The following is a 9,725-nucleotide window of genomic DNA, read 5'->3' as shown; positions in this document are numbered from 1 at the left end:
GTCAAGATCTGCAGACAAAGACTGACAATGATCAAAGACAAGTGACGTTATTCTTCCACAGGCAGCTTCTTGTCCACACCCTCGGTCACAATTTTGTTGAACAGGTTATCGGAAATGATTGCTGAAAAGATTAAAATCCAAAACTGAAAACAGAGAACTGTAATATGCAATGACGGTAAAAGTCAAAAAACTTTTATTTAAATATGAGAAATTCTGTTGAAATTTTTCAAAAAGTTTCAACAGACTGCTTTTTTGCCAAAAAATTAAATATCCATTGAATTAGATTGTTATTGGCAAAGCTATGTAGATAATGCCATAACTTAACTTGCCCTATCTGATCACTGTTCTGTTATCATTAAACATTGCTCTTCTACTTCCACGTTGTCCTGTAATTTGGTATATGAACTAATAGATAACTTTCAGTTGAAAGTTTCAGACACCACTGACTGCATTGCTCCAATTAAAGTGAAAGGTATTTCTGGGAAGAATAAATCTCTGTGGAGAAGTGCTCCACCCATTAGAAGTGAAAAAAGGGAGTGTCGAAAAGCTGAACGCAGGTGGAGAAAGACTAGACTCCAGGTTCACTATGGCATCTATAAAGAGAGACTTTAGAGATATAACTTAAACCTGAAAAATGCAAGAGAATCTTTCTTCTCTGAGATCATCAACAAAAACATTAATAATGCTCAGGCCGTATTTGTAAGGTTAACAAATCCTCCTGTGTATGTGGCAACTGAACTCCACTCCACCACCTGCAATGAATTTGCTAACTTCTTTACTGAAAAAAATCTAAAAGATCAGTGGGGCAGTTTGTACATCCATGTCAAGTTCAGCACCAAAGTTGTCTCCAACTTCCTTGATGTTCTACCCACAGCTTTGTTTAAGAAAGTTTTGCCTGTTATAGCATCTGATTTGACTCAGATAATAATGACTATGAACCAGTTCAGGCACTGAGTAAATGCCTAGAAGAAATTAATGCATGGATGTGCAAAAATGTTCTTCAATTGAATAAAATCAAAACAGAAGTAATAATATTTGGACCAATAGAGGAGAGATCAAAGGTTAGCACACAGCTTCAGTCGCTTCAGCTAGGAACCACTGATCAGGCCCGAAATCTGGGTGTTGTAATGGACTCAGACCTGAACCTCCAAAAGCATCTAAAGACAATTACAAGGTTGGCTTTCTATCACCTGAGGAACATTTCCAGGATTAAAGGACTCAGAAGGATCTGGAAAAACGAATCCATGTGTTTATGTTTAGTAGAATTGATTACTGCAGCGGTGTTTTCACAGGTCTGCCAGGGGCTTGAGCACCTGCCCCTTTGCCCCTTGATGCCCAAAGTGCCCTTTTGTAAGTGTTTTTTTTTATGTGTGTGAGTGCGTTTCTGTGCGTGTGCATGTCCAAAATAATAATAATTTTGATCTAATGTGCCACGGAAACCGTGGCCGGTTACATGATCCACATAACGTGCCCTCACTCTGCCCTTCTTTTCCTCTCGCAGCTCCGCTGCCTGGCAGCTGCTGCTGCCGTTGTCTGACTGCCTGCCCCTTGAAATCGGCAGCACACGTGCTCTGTGCTTTTTTTTAAACTCCACTCTCATTGGTTGTACTGCCTTAAATTCTGCCTTCCCTCTTTCTGTTTTCTACTGCGTGTGTGCGTGCCTGTGTGCTTGGAGCGCGAGATTTAAGTTTTGATTCATACTGGGATACTGCGGTTACCACAATTAATACTAGGCTACGAAACTGGTCCCAGTTAAGAAACTAAATATTATCTGCACTAAAATAGGTGAAAGCTGCTGAGTGCAGTTCTGAACAGAAGCAGGAGAGAGTTTTGATTTGTTGAACTGGAGAAATGTAAGTAACCAACATTAGCATCTCAAAATAACATTTAATTTTGAAGAATATTACATTTTATCAACAAAAACCTAATCTCTTTTATAAAACTAAATATTCTGTGCCAGGCAGAAGTTCTGAAGACTGCTGGAAAGATGGAAAAGCAAAGACTGTAGGCTATTAAAAATTCGGATTCTTAGCCATAGCCGTCTGAAAAAGAAAAGGTGAGGGTTTCCCTTTTACCATATTTTGTTGCCATTATTGCTTTCATTTTTTGTCAACCCTTTGAGGCAGTTCAGGCATAAATAGCAGGTGTTATTTCTCTTACATAATGTACAGTATAAGAACACTAGATGCCGCCTAAACAACTGCTATATTTTGTTTAGACTAATTAGTATTCCAGAAAATGATAGTGCTATTTATTTCACTATTTCTACTTCTAGAATTAGAATAAAGACAAATAAAACCGAGGAACACTATTTACATTGATTTTATTGTACAAAGGTTTCCACACTGTCCATTAGTAATTAGTTCAAACCAGGGGCGGAGCTAGACATTCTCATCATTGTAGGGGCTTAGCCCATTAAATATTTCATCATTACGAGGGTAATTTGGTACACTAAAAAAGTAAGAAATTATTTAATCTGTTGATGTGGTCGCAAAATTAATTTAATATAGGCCTTTACATATCTTAAAGGTTAATCTGCTGTTCTTTAATAGGTGTACTAGTATATACCAATAGTATATTCTCCAATATAATATGTTCTCATTTCAATGATTAAATGGACAACCACTCATGTAACAATTCAGTCTTGGTGTCACCAATCTTACTCAAAGTACAGTGTTGGGTCCTCTATGCTGCTTATGTATTAAGGTTTACTGCACATTTAAACATTGATAACTCACTATTGTTAGGGAAATCATTAGTTGCCTGAGAAGATGTAGGTAAGGAGAAGCTGTTATCTACAGTTCAGATATATGATGTAAGAAATGTGTTTGGAATGTTAAGATAAATTACATGAAATGGGCTACACAGCCCAGTTGTACATTTGTTGAAGTTTGAATTGAATATTTAAAATGCTGTTAGTATCAGTTACACTTCTACTTCCAGTGCAAAGTAAATACAATAAATTTATTAGCAGTCCCTTGAATTTATAATATTGCTGTGTTTTATGATGCAGACAGAGTACCTTTGATTAAAAAAAATAAGGGTGAGGTTTATCTCTGCACATTTCTATATCTTCAAAAGAAAATAATGGATAATTCTAAACAACAGACATATTTAGAATATATTTGGTTTAGTAGGTATGTATTTACCGCCTGTCTCTGTTGCTGGTAGTTCAAATGCAAACTTTTTCAAAGTGGGAAAAAAGTCCCAATTCAACATTCATCAGATCCGGTGATGCTTTAAAGATAAACAAACAGCATCTAATGTGTGTCATGCTTATACAATTTGTATAAATGTAGCAAATAATGCTGCCTTTTCTCTTAAGACAGGCAAAACGCGTCCTAATGCTCAAATCAAGCATCAAAAAATGGGAGTGTGCATATTGCCAATGACCAATGACATCAGACCAATGAAGCTTTGGACCAATAGTGTCCCTACCAAAGTTCCAATCCAACCTATACCCTTGATTCCATGTTACATTCTTTATAGTATGGGTTGGTACATTTCAACCGGTTGTATAGCAAGGTATGTTTCTGTATCGTGTTTTAAATCCGTACCCCATGTGCCCTCTTTTAACTTTGAGCACCTGCCCCTCCAACGGTCTCTGCACAGCCCTGCTATGCTCCACTGATATTGAAGTGCGGAAAGCATGAGTTCCTTTAAATCAAGATTAAAAACACATTCGTTTAGGATTGCCTTCGACTGTTCTAGTTAAACTGGTTTACTGAAACATCATTAGTTCATCTTTGTAGTCCAACTGTTTTTAATGCTTGCTTTTAGTTTCTATTCTGCCATGCTCTATTTTGTTTCTACATTTTATTCCTACTTGCTTTCATTGTTTTATTTTCCTATATTTTAATCATGTGAAGCACTTTGCATTGTCTCTGTACTGAAATGTGCAATATAAATAAATTTGCCTTGCCTTGCCTAACTAGAACTGATCTTGAGTCCCAATTCAGCCAAATAGTTGTTATCAGCTTATCAACAATCCAGGAACAAATCTCCCAAATCTACTCTGGCATGTTTCTTTCTATTGAGGCCGACCTCTTCTTCTCATAAACTTGTACACAATTTGCTTCCTTGCAACCCCAATATGCGTGTTGGAAAAGGGATGGATGGATGGATGGTTGTTGCATTAAGTTAATTCAACTTTATATGATGATATTGGAAAAATATCAGATGATATTTAAGGGGGATAAAGACTTTGCTTTCAACGAATCATTCTTGACACATAGGAAGCAATCCTTAGACCTATGGTTGAATGGCATAAAGCACTTAGTAAAACAATTTGATTCTATTCAATTTTATTTATATAGCACCAATTCATGATACATGTCATCTCAGGGCACTTTCCAAAGTCAAATTCAATCAGATTATAAAGCTTGGTAAAAATATTTCCCTTCTAAGGAAACCCAGTAGACTACATCAGGTCTTGACAGGCAGCATAAAAAACAGAGTGGCACCCGTCCTTTGTGTATTTTTAGAAGTCCATATATGCATGGAATGACCTCTTCTAGATACAGCTGATAGTAAATTTACAACTGAGTAAGGTTGTTATTGAAAGTCACTTGGATGCCTTTTCTACAAGTGGGGAGATGTAACAACTGATTGGATGACACCATGCAGAGACAGGTCACACGTCTGCGCCATCCGCAACCTAACTCAGAGTTAAAGGACGGTGGGAATAAAATGCAGCAAACTGCTAATATCCATTGCTGCTTGGTAGTTGAAATAATAGATATAATGAGAAGGAACAGTGGGTCTATACATTTGTTAGACTTCAGGTATGAGATATCTTTGGGTCAAAAAATAGGAAACTAAATACATTAGTTTGGTTCCCGAAATCTATAAATGGGGAATGGTTTCTTCCTTTGCTCTGTATTCGTGGCAATGAGCACAGTAGCAGCCAGCAGGTACAGATATGATAAAGTGACAGAATGTTTCTATATAGAGAGCATACAGATCTGCCTTTACTTAAAACTGTGATAATATTGGAGAGTAAAAATATTACCGGAATATGGAAGTCTGTAACAACATTTATTCTTATGAATTTATTGATTTTCACATATTAGAGTGTGAATGGAAACGTTACAGCTTGGGTTCTAAAATAACTTCTGACATATCTCCTCCAAAACACGTAAGCAGCTTCGCTTGGGAGGAGACGAGACCTGCTGTCGGCTTCACTCTTCCCTGGTCTTTCAAGGTCAATGCATGTGTATTTTTTTTTTGTGGGAATGTAAATATTTGGATTATTAATGTTTGGTGTGTGTTACGTTTTATGCAGCTGGTACAGCGGTGTGTAAAGAAGGGGTGGCCTCAGATTCAGAGGAGACCAGGTATGGGAGCAGAAGGGGACAGGCTGCAGTCTAGCAAAGGGTGTAGTTACTTTATCTCTGCTCTGGTTCACAGTAAAATGCTGGAACCTGATACAATCACTGTTTCCTTTTATTTAACCCCTTATTCCCACAAATCCCCTTCTAAAGGGGCTTGATCTCTTTAGGAACAATAAGGCACTTGTAGCGGACTAACTGAGACCAACACACACTTATCATATGTCCAGGTCTTCATCTGAGACTCTACAATAGTATCTACCAACTATATAATAGCATCCCACATTTTCAATTTCAAATATATGTTCCAAATTTCAAAAATTGTGCCATAATGGCACAAAAACAATAAGGGTCTGCCTGAATCCCTTTTTTTTCAATCTGAACATATATACCTTCTCAATTGCTTGTTTTGTGGATACCAAACTTGCTACAGATGTAACCAAGTTGTTATAGTTACAATTTGCTGTATTGATGTCCTTCTTTATAGCAAAGGTGAGAAGTTTTGTATGTAACCACATGGTTTTTTTTTGTTTTGTTTTGTTGGGTGGAATTTATTTTTTGGGCATTTAAATCTAATTTACTGAAGCCCAGAATAATTTACTCTCAAATTTTCACATCCCCATCATCCTCCGGGACCTCTTAGTTTGTTTATAACAAGATTATCAGTTTACGCATTGTGCAAGTTGAGAAATGTCTTATAATGTATGGGTATGCATTTCATGGAAAATAGACCTTTGGTAACTAACTGAGGATTCAGTTATCATTAATACCCACGACAAGTTAAGATATATTTAATTGGACACATATTGCAAGAAGCCTGCTAAGGTTTAATTAAAAAACAGGTTATGACTTCTCCAGATGGAGTGGGCCACTGTGCTTCTTGCTGTAATGATTCCCAGAACAGATCATATTAATTTTCATTAGTAGCCACTAGGGGATGGATGTCCGGTAACTTCCATTGACTTGTTGCTCAGCAGGCGTACAGTTATCCCTGGTGGAAACCCCCGTCTCATCAGTTCTTCTTTTATCTGGAGAAGAAAACATAACAATTAGTTGGGATACAACTGAATGTTGCCTTTGATCAGTCCGTAAGAACCAGGAAGTGGTGGCCTAGTTTTTAGGACAGGGCACTTTCATACTGTAAAGGGTGCACTTTCACTGGTTTGAATCCCACCAAATGTCACTATGGGTCCCTTCGCCCCCTGCATGCTCCCTGGGCACTGTAAGCTGTCCACGGCTTCCATAAGGAATGGGTTAAATGCAAAAGACAAATTTGGTTGGAATATGGAATGACAAATAAACATTTCTTTGGCATTATTGTTAAATGTGAATATATTTTTTTTTTTTAAGAAATTTTTTTATTCCATATTCCAACCAAATTTGTCTTTTGCATTTAACCTTTGGCATTATAGGGCTGCACAGTGGCACTGTGGGTAGCACTGTTTCCTTGCAGCAAGAAGGTTCAGGGTTCAGATCCAACCCTGGGTCTTTGTGCATGGAGTTTGCATGTTCTCCCTGTGCATGTGTGGGTTCTCTCTGGGTACTCTGGCTTCCTCCCACAGTCCAAAAACATGACTGCTAGGTTAGTTGGCCTCTCTAAATTCTCCTTAGGTGTGAGTGAGAATGGTTGTTTGTCTCTGTGTTGCCCTGTGACAGACTGGCAACCTGTCCAGGGTGTACCCTGCCTCTCGCCCTGTGAATGCTGGAGATAGGCACCCGCAACCCCATGATGGATTAAGTGGGTCAGAAGATGGATGGATGGACATGTGGCATTACATGCAAATATATTCCTTTGTGATTTAAAAAAAATCATGTCAAGGTTTAAATCAGGTGCAGTACAGACACAGCAAAAAAACAGCAAAATCAGCCTAATCAAGTTGGGTTAAACTTGTTGCCTGCGTTAATCTCAACAAACCAGATTTTCGATGATGTCACAGTTGTCCTTCAGTGACAGCATAGTGGAGATTTTCATTTTTAGAACATTAACAAAGGTCACCTTTGGTTCTGTGAATAAAACAGCAGAACAGCAGAAACAATATTAGTTGAGTAAATAAATACATTTACATAAGAGCAAAGAAGTTAAAAAAGTAGACTTACTGTTTCCGACAGTTACAATGACACATCGAAGCTCAGACTGAAATAATCCCGTGTTGAAGATTAAAAACTTGGAACTGTGAAGGCAGATTTGTGAGGTAACTTTATTATCGCTATAAAGATACAAAAATATTTGCATTCAAAAAACACATCAACTACGTTCATCAAATTCAGGCTTTTTTAAAAGTTTTCTTTAATAATGTCTAAGTTTCATTAAATTACTGAAGAAATTCCTTTTAAATGTCGTCTCACACTGTAACATCGTGTTGCCCCTGGGTCATTTGCAGTCCTTGAATGTTTTAGTACGGCTCCCTGACTGCAATTAAAAATTTTTACAAATTTGCCCCCCATCCCAATTGATATAGATAAATACTTTTTTTTTTATTAAGGAAAAAATCATCACCAAAAGATTTCTATCTTCTTACAGAGGAAAATGGTAGGTACAACACAAGGTATTTCTCTTTTAATAATCAGGCTTTCTGCATTGTTTAAACTCCTGGATAGCACCATGTCCCAGTATTTGAAGAGAGTATTTCTGAAAACAACATCTCTTCCATCATACAAAATTAAGAAGACTTTTTTGATCTAGTAAACCTTAAGGATAAGAAGCGTGCAGGAAATATCCTCACCACTTCCTCCTACTGGACATTGTTGTTCTTACAGAAGTCTGTAGACAAGTACCAGCCACCATAAAAGAGTTTAATAATGCATGTGTAATTTATTCTAAATTTAAAATATTGCACTCAACAAAATAATACTTCAATGTCTGCACATAATATAACTCTCCTGATTTACAGCATTGTGTCTTGAGCTCTGTCTGTTTTGTGCAATGTCTGCAAATTCTCATTAAATAGGATTGAAGTAGGAATCAGGAACTCTTCCAAATACCAGCATATTGTAAATAAAAATATGATTCCAGAAAACCCCAATTGGGTAATTGGGTTGTTAAGCCACATTATATGCCCACATCAACTCATAAATGTTTTATCAGACCAAATCTTAACCCTTTTAATGGTCATATCAGTCCTCAGACCGACAGGAAATCCTACAAAAAATCTGTGTGGAGATCTAAAGAAGAGTACAAATCCAGGTATCTGGACAACGCACAGACATTGAGTAAAAACAGGAATGGCCAAAGTTCCCTTCCCTCTATATTCACCTCAACCTTGGAAAATATTATAAGAGAAAACTAATTGATAATGTAAACAAAATGAAGAATGCTTTTCCTGACAATTTTCAGTTTGGGATTAAGTTACTAGAGTAATACATACATTTACTTTAAGGAGTTATATGCCTCATTACCCGGGAGAATAAAAAACTTTGTCAACAATGCAGTTAATTATTTAATTGATATATTGTTTTTTGTAATATTTTGTGTAATCTTTTGACACTGTAATTGTATATTTACTTTGGTGTATTTCAGGTTCTTCTATACACACGTACATTTATTGTCATTTCTAAAGGGTCCAAATACTAACTTTGCCTGGACGACAAAGCAGATGGGGTGGTTTTGTCCATCCTCTCTTGCAGATGGCGTCCATGTCAGAGTAAAGTATCCTGATCCAGAAGAAGTCTTGACCACATTGTGCGGCCCGCTGTACAGGAGCTCAGTAATCCTTCATCAAACAGGAAATATACAGAATGGTTATATGATTCCAACTTTTTTCTGCCAACTAATAGAGCAGCTGTTTTCTCAACATCTAAATGTTAATATTTTGAACCAGACAAACAGGTTTTATATGGTATTCATTGCTTTGTAAACTGGAACCTCTCTCTTTGCAGACTATATGCATTCAATAAAATCTGTAAAAACTTTAACACCAAACAGAAATTGTGTTTTCTACATTTATGCCGCACCCCCAGAATCAAAACATAGAGAAGCAGCATTCAAGTTTTTATCAAGGGCGGACTGAACATCTGTGTATTCTGTAGAATCACAAAACAGCCTGTGCTCCAGGAAGGCCAGCAGCAGATATATGATTATTATGATTCATCATAAACATAATGTTTGTGTCGTGTGTTTCAGATACCTGTTTTGTGTTAATTCCACCAGAGGGACTGCAGTGTGCAGAAGTCTTCATTTCTTTGTGACTACTCAAGACTACAATACTATGCTTTTAGCACAACATCTAGTCGATATTCATGTGGAAACTGCAAGAATACTGAAACCCAGAGTTCTCTTAAACCTAGGTTTCAATCCCTATTGTTTAGATCATATTTTGACTCATGTATTTAAACTAAGAAATTAAACATTAATCAATCATTTCAGCCTGTAGTTCAACTTTCCTTCATTATGCCCCT

General features: G+C 37.0%; 1 long non-coding RNA gene across 1 annotated transcript; it reads right to left on the bottom strand.

The window, feature by feature from the left end:
* Positions 1–5,983: 5,983 nt before the first annotated feature.
* On the bottom strand, positions 5,984–9,015 carry LOC118558497. Its single transcript, XR_004928349.1, has 4 exons — positions 8,903–9,015; positions 7,428–7,501; positions 7,246–7,334; positions 5,984–6,358 (listed from the first exon to the last, which is right to left on the bottom strand). It is a non-coding gene; the product is annotated as an uncharacterized LOC118558497 (long non-coding RNA).
* Between the last annotated feature and the right edge of the window lie 710 nt (positions 9,016–9,725).

Source organism: Fundulus heteroclitus, unplaced genomic scaffold, assembly GCF_011125445.2.
Source record: "Fundulus heteroclitus isolate FHET01 unplaced genomic scaffold, MU-UCD_Fhet_4.1 scaffold_130, whole genome shotgun sequence".
NCBI lineage: Eukaryota > Metazoa > Chordata > Actinopteri > Cyprinodontiformes > Fundulidae > Fundulus > Fundulus heteroclitus.
This window is presented reverse-complemented; position numbering and strand designations above follow the sequence as displayed.